Below are 24,251 nucleotides of genomic sequence, written 5' to 3'. Positions count from 1 at the left end.
TTTGTTGTACAAGGGTTTTTTTAATAGGGTAATTATACAGACCAGTCAGTGGCTCTGTCAATGAGTGCTTGCTGTTGAAGATAAGCAAGAGTGGCTTGATCTGTGCGAAGATGGGCAATAACTGGAAGCCCCTTTATGCTGTTCTGGGCATTCTAAGCAAACATACATACAATAAATCAATTAATTATACAAGTGTGTGTATCTACATATGTGTGAGTGTGTGTATACCCACACACAAACTTTAAATTCATTTCTTTCGCTACTCTTTGGATGTGCAGAAAACTGGACCAATACAGGAAATATTTGCATGGGAGGAAGTACCCCACCATGCTGTTTCAATTGTCACATTAGGGGGCTTGTTCATAAATCCATCTGGCACAGAGGGCTCCCGTTGAGAGTCAACTTCTTTCCTACAAACAGAGAACAGTGAGCTTTAAGAAATGGTATTCTTCTTCTTCCCTGTCCGCAAGGAAGGATTCTAAGATTAAAACAGCAGACTTGAGCTATAATGCATATCAATTAATGCTTAGGTCTGCAAGGTTGCTGGGGGGTGGGCAAAGTCTATATCACTCACAAGGTTTATTCACACTTCTAGACACTACTAAGAGCCAGTGGCTAGATGCTGCTTGTTTCTCCAGGAACGGGCTCATCCTGCAACCACAGGGCGTCACTTGTAGTTCTGTCTTGTAACTGTGCCGGCAGTGTGTAGAGATACGGAGTTGTGTGTAGGGTCTAATGTCAGTCTCTGCCCCTCTGCCATGATGTTTCTACAGCTGCTCTGGAAGCTCTTGATGGTGGCCTGCCCTCTCGAGAAACACCACTGGTCAGATTGCTGAATGTTACCCGCGTTCCCATCCGTAGAAAGATGGTTCTCTTGCAGTGCTCTCTCCTCTGCCTGGAGCAGTCGGAGGCGCTGAATATGAGAAGAGAACTGCTGGACCAGGTAAGGGCCCTGCTTTCTAATCTCACAGTGGTCAACCAGCTACTGGGAGTAGGGTTCAGTCTCTGCTCCATTCCAGTCATCTCACTGTAGCTGAAGTTGGTCACAGCCAAAGGCCATCTCTTTAAAGCACTTTCAAAGCACACAGCTGCTGACAAAAGAATCTTGGGAAATGTAGTTTGTTAAAGGTGCTGGTGGAAACGGCAGCTCTGTGAGGGGTGAACTACAATTCCCAGGGTTGTTGTTGTTTTTATTGAACTCTATTGGAAACTTGTACATATGCCTGTAAAGGTGGCCAGCATGACTAAACCACTTCCAGAGCAACGGGACATCGTGACAGAAGCCAGAGCGCACGGAAACACCGTTTACCTTCCTGCCACAGAGGTATCTATTTTCTACTTGCACTGGTGTGCTTTCGAAGCTGGGAACTCACAGGGATTCGAACTGCCGATCTTCCAATTGGCAAGCCCAAGAGGCTCAGTGGTTTAGACCACAGCGCTACCTGCGCCCCTTAGGTTTCTTTATATAAAACTCTGAAGCAGGAGAGTGAAGCAGAGCACGGTGGGGAAACCTCAATATGCTGATGATACACACAGGCCCTCCCCTAATGAATATATACATTTGTATAAAGTGTAGATTATAGAAACAGTCAGAGAGAGAGAAAGCAAATTATAACTTGATATGAAATTTTGGTAACTTGCCACAGGGCACTGAAACATAGATGAACATAGATCAAAGTATTTTGAGACAGTTTATAGTAGGGGATAGATACTGGGTGTTGATGTCACTGCACTTTTTGAAAATCAGTGAGGGGATATCTAGAGGGGAAGGATAAAATCCTTGGGCAAAAGACAGTGAACCCAAGTACAGTGGTACCTCAGGTTACATACGCTTCAGGTTACAGACTCCGCTAACCTAGAAATAGTGCTTCAGGTTAAGAACTTTGCTTCAGGATAAGAACAGAAATCGTGCTCCGGCGACACGGCAGCAGCAGGAGGCCCCATTAGCTAAAGTGGTGCTACAGGTTAAGTACGGACCTCTGGAACGAATTAAGTACTTAACCTGAGGTACCACTGTAGTGTAGGACTAGGAGCTGGAAGACCAGGGTTTGAATTCCCACTCAGCCATGAAGCTCACCTTGGGCCAGTCCTGTCTCTCAGTCTAGCCTACCTCACTGGGTTGTTGTGAGGATAAAATGGGGAGGGAAGAGCCATAATAACAACAATAACAATTTATATGCCGCCCATCTGACTGAGTTGCTCCAATGACTCGGCTTCCAACAAATTAAAAACATTGAGCACAGTAAAACATCGATAATGAAAATTTCCCTACACCACCTTGAGCTCCTTGGAGGAAAAGTGCTATATAGAAGTAATAAAGCAACGGGGAAGTGAACAGGTAAATAATTTTAGTGTCTGAATCCTTTGTTTCCACGTAACCCATGTTCTTATAAAATCACATTTTCCTCCAACTGAGGAAGTTGTAGATGATCTGTTTCAACTCGCCTTGGTTTTGAAACAGGCCTCGTGGTCATAGGATTCCCCTAGATGTGAGGTGTCAGGCATGACCTTTAAAATCCCTCTTTGTCAAGGGCTTTACCCTTGTTGTGGTGAAATACTTCGCGCTTCACAAAACTGACTCCCCATGTAGAGAGACACCCACGTAGCCTGGCTTATTGGCAGCAGCAGCAACCCCTCCAGGATGAGGCAAGTGCAGGCCTACACAGGAGTAGAAGCATGTTCAGCCCTTCTTCAGCGGGAACAAAGGGTTTGCTTGAATCCTGTCGACAATGCACAATCTTGCAAACAACTTCCTGCCCGAAAGCGGTGCATGTATTTTGGAAGACCTATGGCATATTGTGTTATGATTCAACGGGACATTCTTTGGCTATCCAAAAGGACAGCTTGTATTTGTTTGCGTCTAGGAATATCTGTGCTGTGATTTTTGGCCTACAATATTCTGGAGGAAATGGAGATGTGTAGCGACGAAGATGCATACTTGGGGCTCCTCGTTTTCAGCCATTCAGAGGCAGGAAGGAGGCGGCTTTAGAGCAAAGCTGTGTGGGAAACGCTTCCCTGCATACATTCTGGCAGCGACGGGCTGGATTCTGACCAGAGTTTTTATTAAAACAGCCTCATAAGTTGCGGCGGTGCTCAAGAAAAAAAGAATACAATAACTGATCGAATGTTAATGACTTCAATCTGTTTCCACTGAGAGATTCCCACCCCCTTTTTATAAGAAAGAAGGGGAAAATGAGAGTTGAGTATTCTCAGCTGCCTCAGACAGAGCTGCTATAGATGTTGGGAGAGTTGGTACTTGAGAGTAAACAAGCCAGCAGCGTTTCTGCATGTTCACACATTTTAATTCAGCCCATACTATGTCCCTACGAACTAGATTGGGATGGAACAATACGCTCTCAACATTACTTAGAAGGGATTTGTGAAGGCACCTAGAAGTCCATGCTCTGTAGAGCAATTTGTTATTGTTTAGTTGTTTAGTCGTGTCCGACTCTTCGTGACCCCATGGACCAGAGCACGCCAGGCACTCCTCTCTTCCACTGCCTCCCGCAGTTTGGTCAAACTCATGCTGGTAGCTTTGAGAACACTGTCCAACCATCTCGTCCTCTGCCGTCCCCTTCTCCTTGTGCCCTCAATCTTTCCCAACATCAGGGTCTTTTCCAGGGAGTCTTCTCTTCCCATGAGGTGGCCAAAGTATTGGAGTCTCAGCTTCAGGATCTGTCCTTCCAGTGAGCACTCAGGGCTGATTTCCTTAAGAATGGATAGGTTTGATCTTCTTGCAGTCCATGGGACTCTCAAGAGTCTCCTCCAGCATCATAATTCAAAAGTATCAATTCTTCGGTGATCAGCCTTCTTTATGGTCCAGAGCAATAACCATCCATAAACCAGGGTGCCATGTCATAGCCATGTTTTTCTCTGCTCCTGAAAGGCAAAACACATCTGCATGTGTCCCATGCAGACAGCAGGTTTGCAAAGATAATCACAGGGTTTATAGGGGAGTGGGGGTAGATGGATACTTAATTGTGCCAGTTGTTTCATAATTAAAGCAGCTGGACATCAGATAGGAGGGGGGCAGGACATAAAGCATAATTGTAGATGACAAGCAAATTGAATAGATAGCAATGAACTGTGTCTATGTTGTAAAGCGCACATGCAGGTCTAGTGTTGCAGATAAGTCTCCCCAACACAGAATGCCCACATCTGGAAAGCAGCAAAATCCACAAAAGATAAAGGGAACCATTTCACACATTCCCTAATGAATATACAACTTGCTCTCTGATTATATATTTATTGGATTTGACAGTCTAATCAAGCAAGCAAGCTTCAAAGCACTGCAACCTGCTTTGGTAAAAGCTGATGTACTGTTTCGGCAATTTTTATAACTACAAAGGTACACAACAGTATACCAATAAAAAATAAAAAATCATATTATAAATCAGTGTTATGTCTCCCTAATTGGCATTATTGGGATGGGCTGCCCAGCATGACTTTAAAAAAAAATACATCTTTTATTTGGCTTACATTAGATTGTGACATTGGACTAAGGCTCTAAAAATTGAGTGTCAAAAAACCTTTCCTGTTGCTCTCATTCCTGAGTAGGAGTTCTGGTTTACTTTTATTTATTTTATCCTGTTTCTGTGCCGCCTGATAACCAGGTTTCCAGGGCAGCTTACAATTACAGAGCGGCATTGCTTGCTGTCTTGCTATATATATAAGCTGTGATGCTATGCATGCTTAAGGACTCAGTGAGTCTTACATCTGAATAAATATGTATGGAGTAGATATATTTGTGAGGGGATCTCCCTTTCTGTTATTCAAGATCTGTACTTGCCTTTTCTACTGTATTAATAAACTGGCTGAGACTGAGGTGACTTGTAGGTCAGCAACATCTGCAGCTACTGCTGCTCTGTTGTGTGCCTTTGGTTACTACTCCTACGAATAAGAATAAAAAATTTATATGCCACCCATGTGAATGGGTTACCCCAGCCATTCTGGGCAGCTTCCTGCAATTATTATTTTTTTAACATCTTTATTGAAAGTTCAAAAAGTACATAATTATATGTGCACTAAACATGGTGAGACATAAATAAAAGAGAGAAAGAGAGAAACAGAACCAGTGTAGAAAGGAAAATAAAGGGGGGAGGGGGAAACCCCCAAACTGTATAATTTAGAAGGTTGTTATTGTACTTCACCAGATCTTAAGAATGGATTCCAAATATCATTGAATTTGTCCATGGCAAGTCTGCATTTATATGAAAGTTGTTCATATGTTGCAAGCTTGTATAAGTCTTCAATCCAATTGTAGAAGCTTCCAGCAAATTATAAAACCACAGCAAGACGCCACATGTTAAAAGATTTCCCTATGCAGGGCTGCCTTCAGATGTCTTCTAAACATCAGATAGTTGTTTATTTCTTTGACATCTGATAGGAGGGCGTTCCACAGGGCGGGCGCCACCACCGAGAAGGCCCTCTGCCTGGTTCTCTGTAGCGTCACTTCTCGCAGAGAAGGAACTACCAGAAGACCCTCAGAGTTGGATCTCAGTGTCCAGGCTGAATGATGGGGGTGGGTGCACTCCTTCAGGTATACGGCCCCCAAGTAAGACTGCTAATGAAATCCATTGAGCAATTTACATATTCTTATCAATTCCTCTCTGTGCTGCTTTGAAGCTCTGCCTCTCCATATTAGTTTTCTGCTGTTGCCCTCTTTTTCTCCTGATGGTTTGTACATTGATACCCCAGCTTCAAAGTGGTATCAATGGTTCTGCCCCTCATTTAATCCCCACAACAATCCTGTGAGACAGGCACTGGCCCAAAGTCACCCAGTGAGTTTCAGGGCTGAGTGGGGATTCAAACCCCAGTCTGCCAGGTCTTAGTCCAGTGCTCTAACCACTACACCACGGTAGCTCTCCAATGCACAGAATTAGTGCAGAATTTGGGTCACCTTAGCACAGAATGTTTAGTTACTTTTTTTAGCCACAGCTATTCGTACAGCTGTCTCCTAACTTCACCAGTTGAACAATGAGTGCTTAGCATTTGTTTCCACCCCTTCTCCCTTTTATTTAGAAAAATGTGTTCTGTGTCGTCAATGCAATTTAGTTTTACCCAAATGCAAACCATTACATGTCTGTGCAAGTTACTTTTTTATGCTTTGTAGTCAGCAAATTACAATAATAAAAGTCATGCCAGTGTTGAGTCTTTTGCGGACTGGATCCTTAAACGACAACAACAACAAAAATCAGCTTCTTAATTTTATGGAGTCGCAAAAAAATAAAAAGACTCCAGATCTCAAAGGTTCCTTGAGACGTTGACAGCAATTAACCGTCTATAAACAGAACCATGTGGAAGAGTCTGATGAGGATGATGTCAGCGCTGGCAGTATCCTTCCAGAACTACAAAGTCCTTGTGAGTGATGGTTGGATTTGGTAATTATGCAGACATGATCCTCATTGAAGTCAATGGGAAGGACTTTATTTCCTTGGGCTTCAGTTGGAATTGTGGGTGGCTGGGATCAAATTCTGGCAAGAACTGCATGCCATTCATAGGCCACACACAAGCCCAGAGACAGATACTGTTCTGTGATTATTAGGGCATCTCAGCACCACACGTTTACACACAGTAACTGCTAAGGTGTGACTAATCCACACCTAAAATCCGTATGCTCCTATGTTATGCCGCAATGCATTCTGTGCTTCTCTTTTCACTGGGGATAAGGACCCTATGAGTCTTCAGGTGTCTGCGGCTCTCTTCATCCCTGAACATTGGCCAAACTGGCTGAAACTTTTGCTTCGAACAAAGAACCAGCAGCAACATGTTGCAGTGTGGAACGACCCGATTCAGAGTTTAAAAAATTCAAAAAACATTTATTCAAATGTTACAATGCAGTTACAATACAATACAGTGGTACCTCAGGTTAAGTACTTAATTCGTTCCGGAGTTCCGTACTTAACCTGAAACTGTTCTTAACCTGAAGCACCACTTTAGCTAATGGGGCCTCCTGCTGCTGCCGCACCGCCGGAGCATGATTTCTGTTCTTATCCTGAAGCCCTATTTCTGGGTTAGCAGAGTCTGTAACCTGAAGCGTATGTAACCCGAGGTACCACTGGACACTTTCAATTAATATATCCCCTCCACAGATACCTCTGTGATGATGGTGGCATTAAAATGTCCTGTTCTTCTTTAATAAAAGAGAAAGGGGGGGGGACCAGAGAAAAAGGGGGACTATTCAGAGTTGTTGTTTCTAGATTACTTTGTCTTTTTTCAGAAAAGTGAAATTCAAAGCAACCCACAGAAATGTTGTTGTTCTTGGCTTTCATCTGTCTCGAGACACAATGGAGTGCATCTCTGGGGGTGAAGTCAAACTGCTGCATTAGCGGCACCAAAATGACCTCCTCAGGGGTCAAGCCTGGGCAGGGTGTATAGAGAACCTGGGTTGCCTAGGTGACAAGACCCCCCTCTCGGTCTCATTGATGTGGTCCAAAGGAAAACAGAGCAATACACTGGGAACCAGCTTGGCTACAGAAGTTTTATCCAAACAAACCCCTGTGTTGCAAAGAGAACGTCAACAATGTCTAGGCAACATGATGACCATATCCATATGTAATAGACAATCTTTATAGAATTCCTTCAAATCATAAAAATGACAAAATGATATCTTTAGTCTCAAAGTCTCTGAAAATCTTTAAATGAAGTGAGGTACCAAACTTTGTACGGTGGAAGACAAGCTGTGGCTACATTATTAGATGAGCACTGTTCCACAGCATTTGATATTTTCATTTATATACATTCATTTGAAATAAGATGGGTTTGTGAAGCATTCTATATCCACCCACCACGCTGATGAAGAATTCTCCGAAACAGTAGTCAATATCTGGAATTACCCTATTTTTTGCCCTATAAGACTCACTTTTTCCCTCCTAAAAAGTAAGGGGAAATGTTTGTGCGTCTTATGGAGCGAATGCAGGCTGCGCAGCTATCCCAGAAGCCAGAACAGCAAGAGGGATTGCTGCTTTCACTGCGCAGCGATCCCTCCTGCTGTTCTGGCTTCTGAGATTCAGAATTTTTTTTCTTATTTTCCTCCTCCAAAAACTAGGTGCGTCTTGTGGTCTGGTGCGTCTTATAGAGCGAAAAATACGGTACTTTTCAGTGTTGACATCATTGCTGAATACACAAAGCTTCACAGCTTGTCTTCAACCGTACAAAGTTTGGTACCTCACTTCCTTTAAAGATTTACAGAGACATTGTTGGCTATAGAAGTTGCCAGAAGGAGACACCATCCAACCGTCCTTCGGGACTCCACTCAGGTTTTGTGTAGGATTTACTCCTCAGCCTTCTTCTGAAGATATCCCACAAGGCAGCAGAGGTTTAGGATCAGAGCTTTCCTTCTCCTAGATGGGCTACCTTCCCAGGTTGACAAGTCCTATCTGCCCGTCACTTTGCTCTGCATCACGTGCAGAACCAGGCTTCTTGACCGTTGGACCCACTATTGGTCTCGCCCACTCACAGGAGCTTAGGAAGGTACCTTAAATCCAGTCAAATTGTAATAGCCCAGTATACACAGGCTGGCAACTGGCACTCCATAAGTCTTCCTCAGCCCTACTTCAAGACCCCAAGAGTTGAAACTGGGATATTTTGCATGAAAAAGCATGTGCTCTACCTCTGAGCTAAAAGTTATGCCCTAACAAACTGCATACGCTGGAACAAGTTACTTCAGAAACACTGCTAGGGTAAGAGAGATATACATATTTCCCTTGTGAAAACATGACTATAACTTTGTGCTCCCATACATACATGCCAGGTAAAACTGAGACACCTGTCTATCCACCATTGCAGCAAATCCAGAGAAGCCCAGTAAAAATAGTGAAGTTTTTCAATGCAGAAGTAAGTGCATTGTAATAAGTGATCATTTGTCGATTGGGGGCATGGGGGATAGAGAGAAGTCGTGAGCTTCCATATGAATAAATTTACATGCAGGAAATATCTCCTTGAAACCAATAAGACTGAAATGTGACGGATTTGGACTTTTTCCATGCACCAGATTACTCGTGTGCATAATTGCTTGCAGGAATCGGTCTTCTGGAAGGACTTTAAAAATACACTTGGTAAATTAAAAGCACAACTCTAATTGGAAGTTAGTATATAGTTACTCCCAATACGGCATTCTTCTAAACGTTTGAAAATTCGTATTTATATTAAGATGGACACTGCATATGAAGGCTGCCAAACAGTAAATGGGAACCATCAAATCAGTGACTTTGTGCCTTCTCCCCAAAACACTATATCCAATAAGCATCAACCACATTAATAATCTGAAGCTTTTTTTGAGCTGCTTTCTTTAGCTTGCAGAAACAGGCCACTCTTTGGCACTAAAGTACATGTTTTTCTCAACGATATATCTTTGAAAACTACAGTATAGACCATCCACTTTCCAGTATATAGGATGCTACATCAGGTTTGTGAAGAACCGAGTTAGATAATTAAAGCAGACAGTAAACCAACAAGCGCTTTTAGGAAGACCATCTAGTCAGGCTCTTTAAAAAAAATATTATGGTTGCGTTTTACTCGTCACCTTTAATGGAGAAAATAAAATAAAATAAACTATAGGAAAGGCATACCCGCTGCACAAGTTGCAGAGTTTTCACTGAAAATGTCAAAACAATTACCAAGTATTTGTAGTCTTTCACATTTCAAATCCATGTGTTTGCTACTGTACTTTCAACAGCCTGTTCGATTGTTGGGAAAACACCCTTTTAGATAAGTAAGCAATGACAGACCACTTCTTTTTCTTTCTTTCTTTTTAGGAAAAGGCTTTGTGGTGGATGCTTTAGATCATACTGAACAGCTGCAAAAAACCTGTTTGTTGTGTGCAACATTTCTTTTCCCTGCCTTCCTTGAGCAATGTCTTATTATTGTGTCTTTTCTGTCTTACCCATGGAACACCCAGGTAGTCACTACAGATGAGGCTGTGTATCTGAGCTCTTTTGAATTATGGTGCTGGAGGAGACTCTTGAGAGTCCCATGGACTGCAAGAAGATCAAACCTATCCATTCTTAAGGAAATCAGCCCTGAGTGCTCACTGGAAAGAGAGATCCTGAAGCTGAGGCTCCAATACTTTGGCCACCTCATGAGAAGAGAAGACTCCCTGGAAAAGACCCTGATGTTGGGAAAGATGGACGGCACAAGGAGAAGGGGACGACAGAGGATGAGATGGTTGGACAGTGTTCTCGAAGCTACAAACATGAGTTTGACCAAACTGCAGGAGGCAGTGGAAGACAGGAGTGCCTGGCGTGCTCTGGTCCATGGGGTCACGAAGAGTCGGACACAACTAAACGACTAAACAACAACAACAATCTGAGCTCACCGCTCGCAGTGTTACAGTTCCCAGGAACTCTTAACAAACTGCAACGCCCATAATCATTACAACTTCACATGTTGGTGTGATCATATTGTTTGCTGTTTGAATTTATCTTTTTTTTTTTTATTGTAAATGAAGTCCATTGCAATCGACTGCAATGTAATATTACATACGTTTGATAAGATGCAGTTTTCATTTTCATTTTAATCTTGTTTTAGTTTATATTGTTGTTATTGCAAACTGCCTTAAGAGCCTGGTCGGTTAGAAGATGGTTTATACCCATTCAGAAATGAATGGAACAAAATGAAATGAGTGCCATTAATGTCTAGCATGAGTTTCTAGCCCTGTGTTCCTAGCACCACATGCCTAATGCCACAATCCTAACCACACCTACTCAGAAGTACCGTAAGTCTTACTAAATTCAATGAGTCTTAAAAGGTAAAGGTAAAGGGACCCCTGACCAGTAGGTCCAGTCGTGACCGACTTTGGGGTTGCGGCGCTCATCTCGCTTTATTGGCCAAAGGAGCCGGCGTACACCTTCCAGGTTATGTGGCCAGCAGGACTAAGCAGCTTCTGGAGAACCAGAGCAGCGCACGGAAACGCTGTTTACCTTCCCGCTGGAGCAATACCTATTTATCTACTTGCACTTTTGACGTGCTTTCGAACTGCTAGGTTGGCAGGAGCAGGGACCGAGCAACGGGAGCTCACCCCGTCACAGGGATTCGAACTGCCGACCTTCTGATCAGCAAGTCCTAGGCTCTGTGGTTTAACCCACAGCGCTACCTGTGTCCCTATGAGTCTTACGATCTGGTAAATGAGAATTAGCTGTGACTTGCTTGTCCAATGGACGTCAACAGAACAGACATTATTCGTTTAATACCCAGGCCTCTGTCAAGTTTTTAAGCTGCAGACTAAATATGGCCAAGACATCAAGCTGCAGTTTTTGTAAGCAAGTGAGTATGGCTGCTAAACCTGAACCCTTTATGTCACGAGGAGGACCTAACAGTCCAACTATTGTTTTCTAGCATTAAGACCAAGTGGCGATCAGCCTTGGATAATATGGAAATACAGGGATGTTTGCTTTTTGTAAAAGAGCAAATGAAGAACTTGTTGAACATAGCTTGCTCATTCTAGAAAGCTGCCCTCTATTAGGAGATGATCCTCCCCGTGGCTGCTTCGATAAGGTCCTGTTTATCAGATATTTGTGATTTCTGGCGGGTCTTAGGTGGCGTCTCACCTTAAGACTGCTACAAGAGACAACGAGGCTAGAGTCTCATCAAAATTTAGGGAGAATCTCCCAGTCTTTCTTCAGTGGAGCAATCTAAAGTTACCCCTAGCAATACTTATAAGCATTCTGGAACAAGCGCACTGCAGTTTTAGTATGGTGAGCATGCTGTTAATGCACACAGCACGTTGCAGCATGTGGGGGGATGTGGGGGTAAAGGTGGAACTTCAGTTTGAAAAGATTTCATTCTAAAATGGCACCCATGTAGGTGTTCTGTGGTGGAACTGGGTGGGTAGACTTCTCACCATAAGGTTTGTGACATGGAAATTAATCTTTCCTGACATTTAAATTTGCCTCTTACTTTGGGTGAAATAACTTTGCATCAATGTGCCCAATATAACAGAAAACACAGCATTTTCATGGTTACTTGATCTATCTATCTTTTTAATTAACCCTAGAAGTGCCAGAGACAGCAGAATACATGTAAATCTCTCCAGGATTTGGTTCTGCACTATTGTAGTCATCCAGCAGTAACCAATGAGACTGCTTACCTAATAATATCATAAGAAGAATTTGGCCCAAATGTTTCATTGAGTGGCAGCCAAAGGAAAATTCTTCTGATATATTGGTACCGTATCTTGTTGCAATTATTGGCAGGTCTCACCATGACATTTTGGCAATATTTTTTTTCTATCTTGTTGAAGCAAAAGCAAAGATGTTTTTATGTAACCCAGCAGAGTTGTTCATGCCTCTTCCATGAATTTTGAAACTCTTGTTATTTGAACTATTATTTCCTTTCTTCCCTTAGCATTATACACAATAGTATTCACATTAAGCCTACCTTTAATTGAAACTCTCAGACATTTAATTCTGCTAAACATGAGTTTTGGATGATGAAATAAGGAACGATCAGAAGGTATACTGAAGGAAAACGAATGCTAAAACCCCAAAGTATACTGTCTTGTTCCATTTAGGCCCCAGGATTTAATTAGGTGTGCTTTTTGCCGTGCATTTCTCACAGGATATTCACTTCTGATAACTTTTTTCCTGCTTCTAAATCTTAAGTTCCCTTTCCACAGTGTCCTTAGACTATTTACACAAAATTCCAGGTGTTTTCAGTGCAAACACTGCAGTCAGATATATGTTCATGCTATTTTATCATAGATTAGAGCCAGCCGAAACATAAGACCATATAGAAGAATCTACCAAATTGTGGTTCTGTTGTGGTGTTTAACACAGAATTCTGAATATACTCAGCATTCAGCCATGATGGCACAGATAGAGGAAACCCACTTTAGGGAAGATATTGGAGGGTTTGAATATCCAGAATACCATGGGAGTTGTATTCTGCACCTCTTCAAAGAACTCTAAATGACTGTACCCTGGAACAATTGGTCACAGAACCAACCAGAAGGGCAACAACCTCTTGACTTAACATCAAGTGGTGCCCAGGACTTGGGGCAAGTTGTAAGTGTTGCTGAAACAACTGGGAGCAATGGGAATAGTGCTATTAAATATAAAGACAAATGGCCAACTGCTAAGAAAATCCAACAGCCACATTTGACCTCAAAAGAGGAAACTTCCCCAAAGTGAGAGAATTGGTAAAAAGGAACTTGAAAGGCAAAGTTGAGAGGGTCAAATCACTGTGCTCATTTTGAAACATGCCTTTTACACAAGAGCTCCTATGACTGAGAGGCAAGGATATTCTGTTTTCCAAGTTCATGTTTACTTCTGGATTTCAATAGTTCCTGAGTTGTTGCAGCTTGCTACAGAAATAATGTATACTTTAGGAGAGGTCTGCAGACAATTCTGCATAACATTTTAATACACCAGCTCAGCCCAGACCAGACATTATATCTTTAAATATTCTCCCTTATTAAGTAGCAAAACAAGAAAGAGGGTTGTCAGCAGTCCATAAAAGAGATATCAATAATTGTTCTGATAAACCATTTTAAAGTCTCTCCTTTTCCATTGTAGAAACAGAAGGACAATACAGAAGTATTAATAAGTAATCCATAAACTGAATTCCCAGCATCAAACTAAATTAAGCCTCCGAAACAGCATAGTAGTTTCCAGGCAACCCAGATTATGTAACAGGAATCTATCACACCGGAAATTCTAAGTAATATTTTAGAACAGCAAACTGCCCACTCAATTTGATTAAGAAATGCTTTGATCAGTCACATCAATGGTTCATCTAGCCCAGCATTTTGTTTGCAGCTATAGCTTCCCCGTGGAAACTAACAATCAGGCCTTCGCCCTGCTGTTTGCTCCCACATTCTGGTACTCTGGTACTTATCGTGGCTAATAGGTGCTGAAAGAAGCTGCCTTCCATGAGTGGGATTGTTTTAGGATGTTAAACCACAGTGTGATTTGTACCAAAAAGCTCTCCTGAAAGGCAGACAGCTATAAGAACATGTGAAGAGTTCAGCATATGGATTGGTACCGTGGAAATTCTCCATAAGCAGCGCCAACAACCCGTAGAAAAGAATTGCACTGGGGCCGGCCCATCTATGAGGCAGACTGAGGCAGCTACCTCAGGCGGTGAAATCCAAGGTCCCTCTGTTAGTGAAGAAGAAAAGAAAAGTGACCGTTCCCAGGGTCTGGAGAGATCGCGTGAGAATCCCGCAGGGTGATCTCGTGAGATTCTTGCCAGATCTTGCCAGGACCTGGAAGCCGCAGCAGCACAATTTGGGAAAGGAAGGCTTCGGCAGGGGTGGCAAGGAGGGTTGGCGGCACATGGAAGCATGAACACCGAGCAGCACCTTCGCATTTCGCCACAGGTGGCGAAATGGGCTGGGCCGCCCCTGGTTCGCACTACTGTGAAGACTACTTGTGCAATTCTGCTGACTCATATAGTGAGCCTGTGTGCGCATTATGGCAGATGTGTGCAGTCTCTGCCACATAGGAAGGGGTTTGGCACCAATCTTGTCTTTTCCTTAGCTTTTATACTCCTTGAATAAGAATGGAGGTCTCTTGTTTGAGGCAAAGACTGTCCCTGCTGTGTGTTTACTTAGCTAAACTGGAGTTGCTTATATATATTACCTCAGTGAACACATCTCTCCCCCCCCCCCCTTCACTCCTGGAATCTTAATGTGACTTTCTCTTTTTCTCTTCCTCTTTCACCTAGCCTTCCTATCGCCCGATCTTTTTTTAGCTCGTTCCATTTTACTGCTGTGGGGAAGCTAATTCAAACAAGCTAGTCTGCACTTACTTTGTTTAAAAGCAATGTGGTTTGTGGTCATTCTGATCTTTGTGAATGCCACATTTATAGGACAACTACTGAGAAATCTGCGTTCCCCCACGCTTACAAGTTTAGCCCTGGCCTGACAGTTAATTTGTTCCAATTGAATGTCACCACTGTTCTCTGTCATTGTAAATTCCGTCAGAATGAAACCTCAGTGTACTTTGTTCAAAGTAGTCCTATCGACTTCCATGGGGTGGATTTGGAGTAATGGGCTTGAGGCTCCCAGGACATAAACTGGCCCCATTCCATTGAGGTTTCTGAACATATGTTATTAATCTTGACTTTTATTTCACAGTAGTTTGTGAAGGCCACAAAATAAGATCCAAATTAGTACATTTTAGCAGTCTAAAAATACATATTGTGATCATATATGTATTGTGACTATCCATATATGTATTGTGACTATCCAAATAACAGCTTCAACAAGCCTTTGCAATACTGCAAAAATACAAAAAGAATACCTTCAAGGTCACTGGCAAAATCTTACCTTGTGGTATCAAAAGTTGCCTAACCATGTCCAAAAAATATAGTTCTTACTAGGAGAGCTAGATGTGTGCAGCTTTGCTGCCCTGTGTTATATCAAGGCAGAGTTAACACAAAACACACAGTTAATCTGAAGTTTCAGATAATGTAGTTCTGGCTACAGAGATTGCATTTAACTTCTAATCTTCAAATATCCACTTGCTGAACAATGTGGTTGTTTGGAGCTGTGCCACTGGGAGGGTCTCTGTTGGTTCAGCCTGACAGGAAGTGTGCATAGTGAAGCCAGAGTTAACACAGGCACACCTGCGCTGGAGTGGCAATGACCCAGCCCAACCTCAACTGCTGAATAAGGGAGAGAAGAGAACAGCAAGAGGCTGGAGGAAGCAGCAGATCTGGGAGCAGAGAGCAGCCGAGCTATGAAGGATGTGGCCGTTGCATGCTCAAAAGCTTTGGAGCTTGTCCTCAGCAGTGGCATCTCCTTAGAGAGCCCTGCCAACCCATTCAAAGGGATAATACAGTGGTAAAAGGTAAAGGTAAAGGTACCCCTGCCCATACGGGCCAGTCTTGACAGACTCTAGGGTTGTGCGCTCATCTCACTCTATAGGCCGGGAGCCAGCGCTGTCTGCAGACACCTCCGGGTTACGTGGCCAGCGTGACGAAGCTGCATCTGGCAAGCCAGCGCAGCACACGGAAACGCCGTTTATCTTCCCGCTAGTAAGCGGTCCCTATTTATCTACTTGCACCCGGGGGTGCTTTTGAACTGCTAGGTTGGCAGGCGCTGGGACCGAGCAACGGGAGCGCACCCCGCCGTGGGGATTCGAACCGCTGACCTGACGATCGGCAAGTCCTAGGTGCTGAGGTTTTACCCACAGCGCCATGCAGTGGTACCTCACGTTAAAAACTTAATTCGTTCCAGAGGTCTGTTCTTAACCTGAAACCATTCTTAACCAGAGGTACCACTTTAGCTAATGGGGCCTCCCGCTGCCGCCGCCATGTGATTTCTGTTCTCATCCTGAGGTAAAGTTCTTAACCTGAGGTACTACTTCCGGGTTAGCGGAGTTTGTAACCCAAAGTGTCTGTAACCCGAGGTGTCTGTAACCCGAGGTACCACTGTACTGAAAAGGGGCACAGCCTGGACTCTCAAAAAGGGAAAAGGGAATCCTTTCCATTCTGACTCATTAACACTGTGGAAGCTGGACATTATACACACACACACACACACACACACACACACTTTTCGAATATATACATTTCACAAATTTTATACATTTCACTAATTTTACAATCATTTTGACATTTCAAAACTTGACTTCCTTCCCCCTCTTTCTGCGGTTCCTTAAATTTATTTTTAATATCTTCTGCATATCCAGATTAACCTAATTTACTCAATTATTCATCTTCTTTAAATATATACTCTTATGAAACTGCAGGTTATTACTATAATCCTGCCAATGTTCTTATCTGTTTACAATTTGTCTGTAAATATTCAGTAAACCATTTCCATTCTTTTACAAAAAGTTTGTTATCTTGATTTCTTATTCTTCCGGTAAGTTTCACCATTTCTGCATTTCCCATGAAATATGAAGCTGGGACTCCCTGTGGTGTGGGAAAACACCTTTTCTGAGACCATCCATTTCCGCATAACAATGATATTGTAAGATCTCAGTGGTCCTCACCAACTGAACAATATTAAAATGTGAAGATGAACTTTAAGGTTCCGAATCCATCTGAGCATGTCTCCTGGACTGAGGTATATGTATTGTAAAAAAGCAAAGTTTATGGGCCTTTACTCGAGAGTTAGGGAGTGACTGTTACAAAAGTCCATTAATGGTTCAAATAAGGCTGGGCTCAGCTCTCAGATCGTTGACGGAATTCCCTCAATTCATTGCTATCAGGTTCACTACACATGTGAAAAGCTGAACTCCCCTTTTATTTATCCCAGGTCTCATCCCCTACTCATTTGCCTAGTCCATGCGGCAAAAAAGGTGATCGCTTGTCTAGCTCATGGGTGGGAGAAACATCGTTTGAGTCTGAGATTCTGCAGCATGGAAGTTGTACATCAGTTTATGCAAGAATGAAGATGTCAGACAAAGTGTGTTCTCCCTCATGGAGAGCACAGGTTGCGGGCGGGGCTGACAAGACACCTCACTGTTACTAGGCAAATGGTTTGGCCATCCTTTAAGCAGGGGCGGGCTGTTACTGGGGAAATCTAGATGTTGCCATTTGCTGATTGACAGCCCTATTTGTTAAATACAATGCTCGCAGCGAAGAACGTCCTCTTTTCGCTGCTTACTTCGGATCACCCGCCCTCCCTTCCCTAATTTTAGGCTGCTTGCTTGACCTTGTTATGCCTGTCATGGGGTCGTCTGCTTTGGGGCAAGGACATGGTAGGAATTTTGTCCATTTGGCTGATTAGTGTGTGCCACTTGGTTTTTGCCTACTGCGTAGCAAATCGTCACAACTTGTAAGGTTTGCAGTTAGGCATTGGTCTTGGAATTGGTTGGTGGAGGGGTATGGATTTGGCTGTGCCTGCCCCTCCAAAATGCTGCTGCTGGTGGAGGGGTATGGATTTGGCTGTGCCTGCCCCTCCAAAATGCTGCTGCTGCTGCGTCAAGGGTTTTCTGTTAAAGGAACCCAGGGGCTCCCCATGCTTTTTTCCCGAAACCTCCTGGCAAGGGGCTAGGGCCACGCAAGCCCCTGGGAGCATTCTGGGGACAGGTGAGGCATGGTTCCCAGTCCCGTCTCTCTCCCCAGGTGACTTACCCTTCCTGACTCCGCGGGGGGTGCGAATGTCAGAGCTGTCCCCGTGCGGGGTCAGTTAGTGCTACCATTGCCTAAGCAACCACTCACATTGCTATAATTTGAATAAAATTGTGGCCAAAATTATGCCAAAAAACCTCAAACAAAAATTAAGTGTCAATTGTGTTTTTCTTTGGGGGCTTGTCTTGGGGACCTCGACGCGCAATAAACATACTGGTCAGTGGAGCCGAGGAAGCAAAATGTTACCAACAAAAGCTGGCTTCTTTTTCTTCCCTTTCTCTTAATTTATTGTTTCTCAGTTACAGGTGAAATGAACTAACATTACACACAATCAAAGAACTAAACATCCAAAGATCTCCCTGCCACACTCCTCGGGTAAGTAAAGAAGGAACCACAAAATGAACTTATGCATTAAGAAAACAAGCCATAAAAATATCATTGCAGCCATATATTGTAGAATTCAGGAGGGACTAGCTCTTTTATTTGTAAACTGAATGAGGAGACACCATTCTGCAGGCACTGTATCTTGCTTCTTTTCTCCCCTCGCAACATGTTGTTTTTGTGTCAGTTTCTCAGTGAGTGCTACCTCCCAGATCATGTTGTAATCCAAGCATGTACTGGAAGCAGTCAATGTCCCTTCAATGCTAGGACTTGCAGGGTGGGCAAGAATTGACCATGCAGAATCCAGCATCTTTGCACCAGTTTTCAATGGTTTGTGATTAGCTCCATCCTTCTACATACCCTGAGATTGTTGCAGCTGGTAAAGGTAAAGGGACCCCTGGCCATTAGGTCCAGTCACAGAAGACTCTGGGGTTGAGGCGCTCATCTCGCTTTACTGGCCGAGGGAGCCGGCGTACAGCTTCCGGGTGATGTGGCCAGCATGACTAAGCCGCTTCTGGCGAACCAGAGCAGCGCACAGAAACGCTGTTCACCTTCCCGCCAGAGCGGTACCTATTTATCTACTTGCACTGGCGTGCTTTCGAACTGCTAGGTTGGCAGGAGCAGGGACCGAGCAACAGGAGCTCACCCCGTCATGGGGATTCGAACCGCCGACCTTCTGATCAGCAAGCCCAAGAAGCGCTGTGGTTTAACCCACAGCGCCACCCACACTGAATTATTTAATTCCATTAATTCTTAGCTAAAATTTAAAATGAACACTCTCCCCTTCTAAATGAGAGTTTTCCTTCAACGAGGAGAGGGGGGGTTGTTTTGTTTTTTAAATCCTTTTAAAACAACCTCAGCCACCTCTCCCAAACATTAATTTCCTGGAGCATACACAGGGAAAGACCACAGTTTGGCAGTTTCTGAAAATGGGTCTCAAGGAAAGAATAACTATGATGTTTTATCCTTCTTTTTTGGTGGATTTCTGCCATGTTTGGATATAAGATCAGTCCTCCCTGCGTTATTTCCTTCCACAAGCCAGCCCAACACCTCATCACATTTGGAAAGCCTTTATCGAAAATCATGAAGGGCAGATTTTTCAGATTCTTGTCATGTTGGGTGTGGCTGAACATGAAGATTTAGCGGGGGGAGGAGCAATTTCGGGGAATATGAGCCTATTAGAAAAAAAGAGGGGGAATGAAAGGGTCTTCCTGCTCTGTTGCCTAAAGTCATGTGGACAAAGAGAAATAGACAAGGACTAAGCAGATATAAGAGTGTAAGCAGGCCTCCTATAGTGCGGAATCCCAAAGAGTGGCTCCATTAGGTGCAAACTTTGGAGCTAAATTCCAGTGCACTGCAGCCTGGGTGGGTCGATGATGATAGAGCAAGGAGCAGTTTATAAGGTGCAGCAGCAATCCAGAAGCATTCTGGAGAAATGAACCAGCTGGGCTGGAAATAGACACTGTTAGTGTTGAATAGTGGGTAGACATGGCAGACGACACAGCGATTTCTCCAAAGCAGCTCTTTATTTTGTAAGCTGGAACAGAACTGAACAGCAAACAGCTCAGCCGGCCTGCTTTTATAGGCAGCCGGCTGTCAACATTGTAGCAACAACAACCCAGGGTTTCCCGCCTAAAATAACTGACGTGGACCTGAGTGAAAACTATCTACAGTATCCCCCTGCTGGCCCAGGGTGAGAACTTCAGTACATAACACTTAGCCACTGAGGTCACCCGACGTCAGGCGTCAGAGGATCTAACCCACCACGGTAGGTAGCCAGGAATGGATAAGACAAGGAAAGTTCTTACCAATGCTTTTTATTCAGTATTCACAGACAGAGGCTTAGAAATGCAGCCTCTTGGAGTAATGGTGTTGCTCCCAGTGAAACCCTACCCCATCCATCTCTCCCATTATGTGTCATTACTACGGTGGCTGAGCTGTGGCTCCCGCCTCTGAGCTCTCTACTCTCCTACTTTCAATGCCCGCCAGGTTCTGGGAGAGAGGGGGTCTGGAGTGCTTTATAAAGACACTGTGTCCATCAGCTGTCCCCCCTCTGGTGCTTCTTCTTCTTCCTCCTCTCCCATTATTTCCCAGCTTTCCCCCTCATCAGCCTCTGAGCTGTAACCTTCCTCAAACTCCTGTTGTAATCTGTCCTTGGTATGCCTTTTTTTCCCCTTCTCAGTTTGATTCCCTGGCACCATATTTGTATAAATTAACTATCCCAAAATGCAGACGTGCCTTCACACTGGCCAGATTTGATGTGATGCCCTCTGCCGTACTCTAGGGCAGATACCAAAAGATTCCAACTGAGAAATGACTCTGCCCATGTGTAGATGGCAATCTGGAAACAGTGGCTCACGTTCTCCTGTCCTGTCACCTTTATAAAGATCTGAGGAATGAGATCATCACCCCACGCTTACTTACCATCCCAGGTCACCCATATGTGGCCACATTGTTCTTTCTTTTATCAGATCAAAATGATCAGACAACAGCAAAGGTTGCTGGGTTTATCGAGGGTGCAATGAGATTAAGGGCAACTATCTGAATGATAATCTTAGTCATCTGATTGTCCTTTTTACCCATTGTTGTCTTTTTAATTGTATATATTGGTTGTTTTATGTTGCTATGGCTGTTGACTAATGCAAATAAAGTTTATCTATCCTGTTGTAATTCTGAACTGTCTCCTTCTTCCCTGGAAGGGTCAGGCTGGGGAAGCAGTCTCCACCATTCCTCCTCTGCCCAGTCCCTGACACCCGATCTTCCAGTGACAATGTACAAACCCCACACTGTCTCCCAAGCAATAAACCTGTCCCTCCCCAGGGAGTTCGCCCCAATAAAGACCAGGCCATCTTCCCACTTCCCAGACTCAAGAACTGGGAATACAAATCACCTTTGTCTTTTCAGGTTTCGATTTACGGGCCCATCTCCAAGCCCTGTTCTGGTACCTCAACTGCTTCTCCCAATTCAGATAGAACAGAGAGATAGAGGTAAATGTCATTCATATTTGCGGCACATCATTCCCAATCTCCTGATGACAATTAATAAAGACACACTTTCTCAATGAATTGCTGTTTTGGGGTCACTGGCTTCACCATTTGTGCAACTGACTGTATGTTCCCTAAGTATATTTATTCAGAAGTAAGTCCAACTGAAGTTGAAGAAAAAAATTCCCTAGTAAGTGGCCTTTGGGTTGCAGACCATGTAAGATGATTTCAAGTTTACATTTTGATTTCAGGTTTTTTCCACAGCTACACCTTAAGGCTGGCCAGTGTTCTCTGGACATCTGCATCATGCTAAAAAATCATTTTCCCCCGTTTTATTCACACTGAATTACATTTGATGTGCTAACTTCCTGCTCATCTAGATGCCGCATAAGCATCTGCCCAATTTGATTAGCAGGATTATGTGAAAAGCAGATCGTGCTAGAAATTACTAGTATGCATAATATAATGCCAGAGAGATTATGCATGCTTATGTATACACAAGCACACATGTGTACGTTCATATCTGTGAGGCAGAAATGTGAATTATTCATTTATTTGAATTAGGGCAGCCCTGCTCAGTGTCTAAGCCAGAAAGACAAATGCAACTCACTAGCCAATTACCAAGGAAGATTTAGTTCTCCTGAACCGCAGCAGAATCTCTTTCACTCAGTATGTGGAGTTGTTTATTTTACTGGGTTTTACTGGCAGGGTGCATGCCTGTTGCATTCTTCTCAAGCCACCGGCCACCTTGAGGGCAGCATGAGAAGGATGCAACAGCTCATGATGCCCTGCCAGTCTTGTGGGCTGGCAAGGTGTCCTGAAGAATGCATCCCCCCCAAAAACTGTGCCCGAGGCAACCCCCCAACCCCGCCTCACCCTCTGCCTGTTGGCCCTAAAGTGTGGAGAATAAGTTTCCTCTTCCACAAACGAGACAAAGAACAGCTGTACTTCTGATATCTCTTTTCATCAGCAAGCCCCACCCTTGCGGTGCTCCCTAGAGATGTCTATGTGGCAGGGTGCATGACAGTGACCTTCAGCAGAAACATCTTGGCAGCAACGACAGAGGTGTCGACAGCCAGATTATTAAGGGAATAGAAAGGGAGCCATTTGGAGCATGAGGGGGCGTTAATTGTCTGGCGCTGCGCAGAAAAAGGCAAACTGGACTTGACTCACCCAGAGGGTGTGTTTCGGATCGGGGACATCATGGCTGAATCCCAAGGAAAGTGGCAGATGGATGGGGAAAGGACCCTGAATGAGAGGAGGGGAAGTGGAGTTTTTATTATTTCGCTATGTACTTATTATTAGTATTAAAATTTTATTTATATAACTGTTCTGACCAGGGCCGGATTTAGGTTTGATGAGGCCCTAAGCTACTGAAGGTAATGGGGCCCTTTAGATGTCCAGCTGTGCTTTGTCAACAACAATTTGTCGCTGTTTTTTGTGTTGAATATATGCTACATGGTAATTTATGGACCTAATAGGTATCTAAAGCCATTTGCACATAACAAAATATGTATTTTATCAAAGTAATTGTTGAACTGAAATACAATTAAGAAGAAGTATATTAATAGTGAAATAATTAAGTTCTAACTGTATGTAGGTTTTATTTTATTTGTTTTTTGTCTTATATTTTGGAAATGTGTGTGGTTTTTTTCTTTACATTTTTTGGGGGCCCCCAAGAGAGTGGAGCCCTAAGCTATAGCTTGTTTAGCTTATACGTAAATCCGGCACCAGTTTTGACTTTTATGCAGCAGCTAGAGTAGTGACTGAGAGTGGCCACTGGGACCATACTACACCGGTCCTAAAGGACTTTCACAGGATCTCAGTATGTTTCTGAGCACAATTCAAAGTGTTGGTACTGACCTTTAAAGCCCTAAACGGCCTCAGCTCTGTATACATGAAGGAGTGTCTCCACCCCCATCGCTCAGCCTGAACACTGAGGTCCGTCTCCATGGGACTTTTGGCGGTTCCCTCGCTGCAGGAAGTGAAGTTCCAGGGAACCAGACAAGGGGCCTTCTCGGTAGTGGCTCCCTCCCTGTGGAATGCCCTCCCATCAGATTTCAAGGAGATAAAGAACTACACAACTTTTAGAAGACATCTGAAGGCAGTCCTGTATTGGGAAGCGTTTAATGTTTGACATTTTATTATTTGTTATATTTTGCTGGAAGCCACTCAGAGTGGCTGGGGAAACCCAGTCAAATGGGTAGGGTATAAATAAAATGATGATGATGATGTATAGATATCCATGCTATGTATTGCCATTTGTGTTCTATGTGGTAAATTGTCCTGTAGTGTTTTGACAAAGGGCAGTACATAAATTTAATTATTGTTACAACAGCAATAGCAACAATTGGCTTTGTGCTTGCAAACCCCCAGAAGAAGCTGATAAGCTGTGGCAACTTCAAGTATGTCAAGCATTGATTGTTTCCACCCTCTATTCCACTTCCAGTTATTTTTATTATTCTGCATGTCGCACTATAATTTCCTCACTGCAAACAGAGAAGACCTTTTCAAAGTAGCTTGGGTGCAAAGGAAATGTTCCCCGTAAATGCAATCAAAATGCAATAAATGTATTCAAAACACTTTCGCAAAAATGCTGCACAGTGATATGAAACAACTAATTGAAAGGCACAGAAGACTCAGAGAAGCTCTAATTAATGTTGCCGAGCCTTTCCAAACAAAGCAGCTAAGAGCAGAGTTTCACAATTTCCCTCTATGCAATCAGGCTTTATTTTGAGTGCTAGTGACACAATCATACTTCTATGAGAGCTCTATTATTTTACTGTGTAGTGAGAGGAAAGAGCAAGCTTTCAGAGGCTTAAAATATTCCACTTTAAAATGAATCAGAGGCTGAGGAAACAG

At 43.5% G+C, this 24,251-nt stretch overlaps 2 long non-coding RNA genes across 2 annotated transcripts in view; one reads left to right on the top strand and one right to left on the bottom strand.

The window, feature by feature from the left end:
* Nucleotides 1-3,280: 3,280 nt before the first annotated feature.
* Nucleotides 3,281-24,251, bottom strand: part of LOC310668077 — a 65,121-nt gene continuing 44,150 nt past the window's right edge. The window contains exon 2 of the long non-coding RNA XR_014506607.1: nucleotides 3,281-3,879. This is a non-coding gene — a long non-coding RNA (uncharacterized lncRNA). The remainder of the gene's footprint in view (nucleotides 3,880-24,251) is intronic.
* The window catches only part of LOC310668040, a 1,372,673-nt gene continuing 1,370,975 nt past the window's right edge, over nucleotides 22,554-24,251 (top strand). The window contains exon 1 of the long non-coding RNA XR_014506569.1: nucleotides 22,554-22,948. This is a non-coding gene — a long non-coding RNA (uncharacterized lncRNA). The remainder of the gene's footprint in view (nucleotides 22,949-24,251) is intronic.

Source organism: Podarcis tiliguerta, assembly GCF_965153285.1.
Source record: "Podarcis tiliguerta genome assembly, chromosome: 17".
Lineage (NCBI taxonomy): Eukaryota > Metazoa > Chordata > Lepidosauria > Squamata > Lacertidae > Podarcis > Podarcis tiliguerta.
This window is presented reverse-complemented; position numbering and strand designations above follow the sequence as displayed.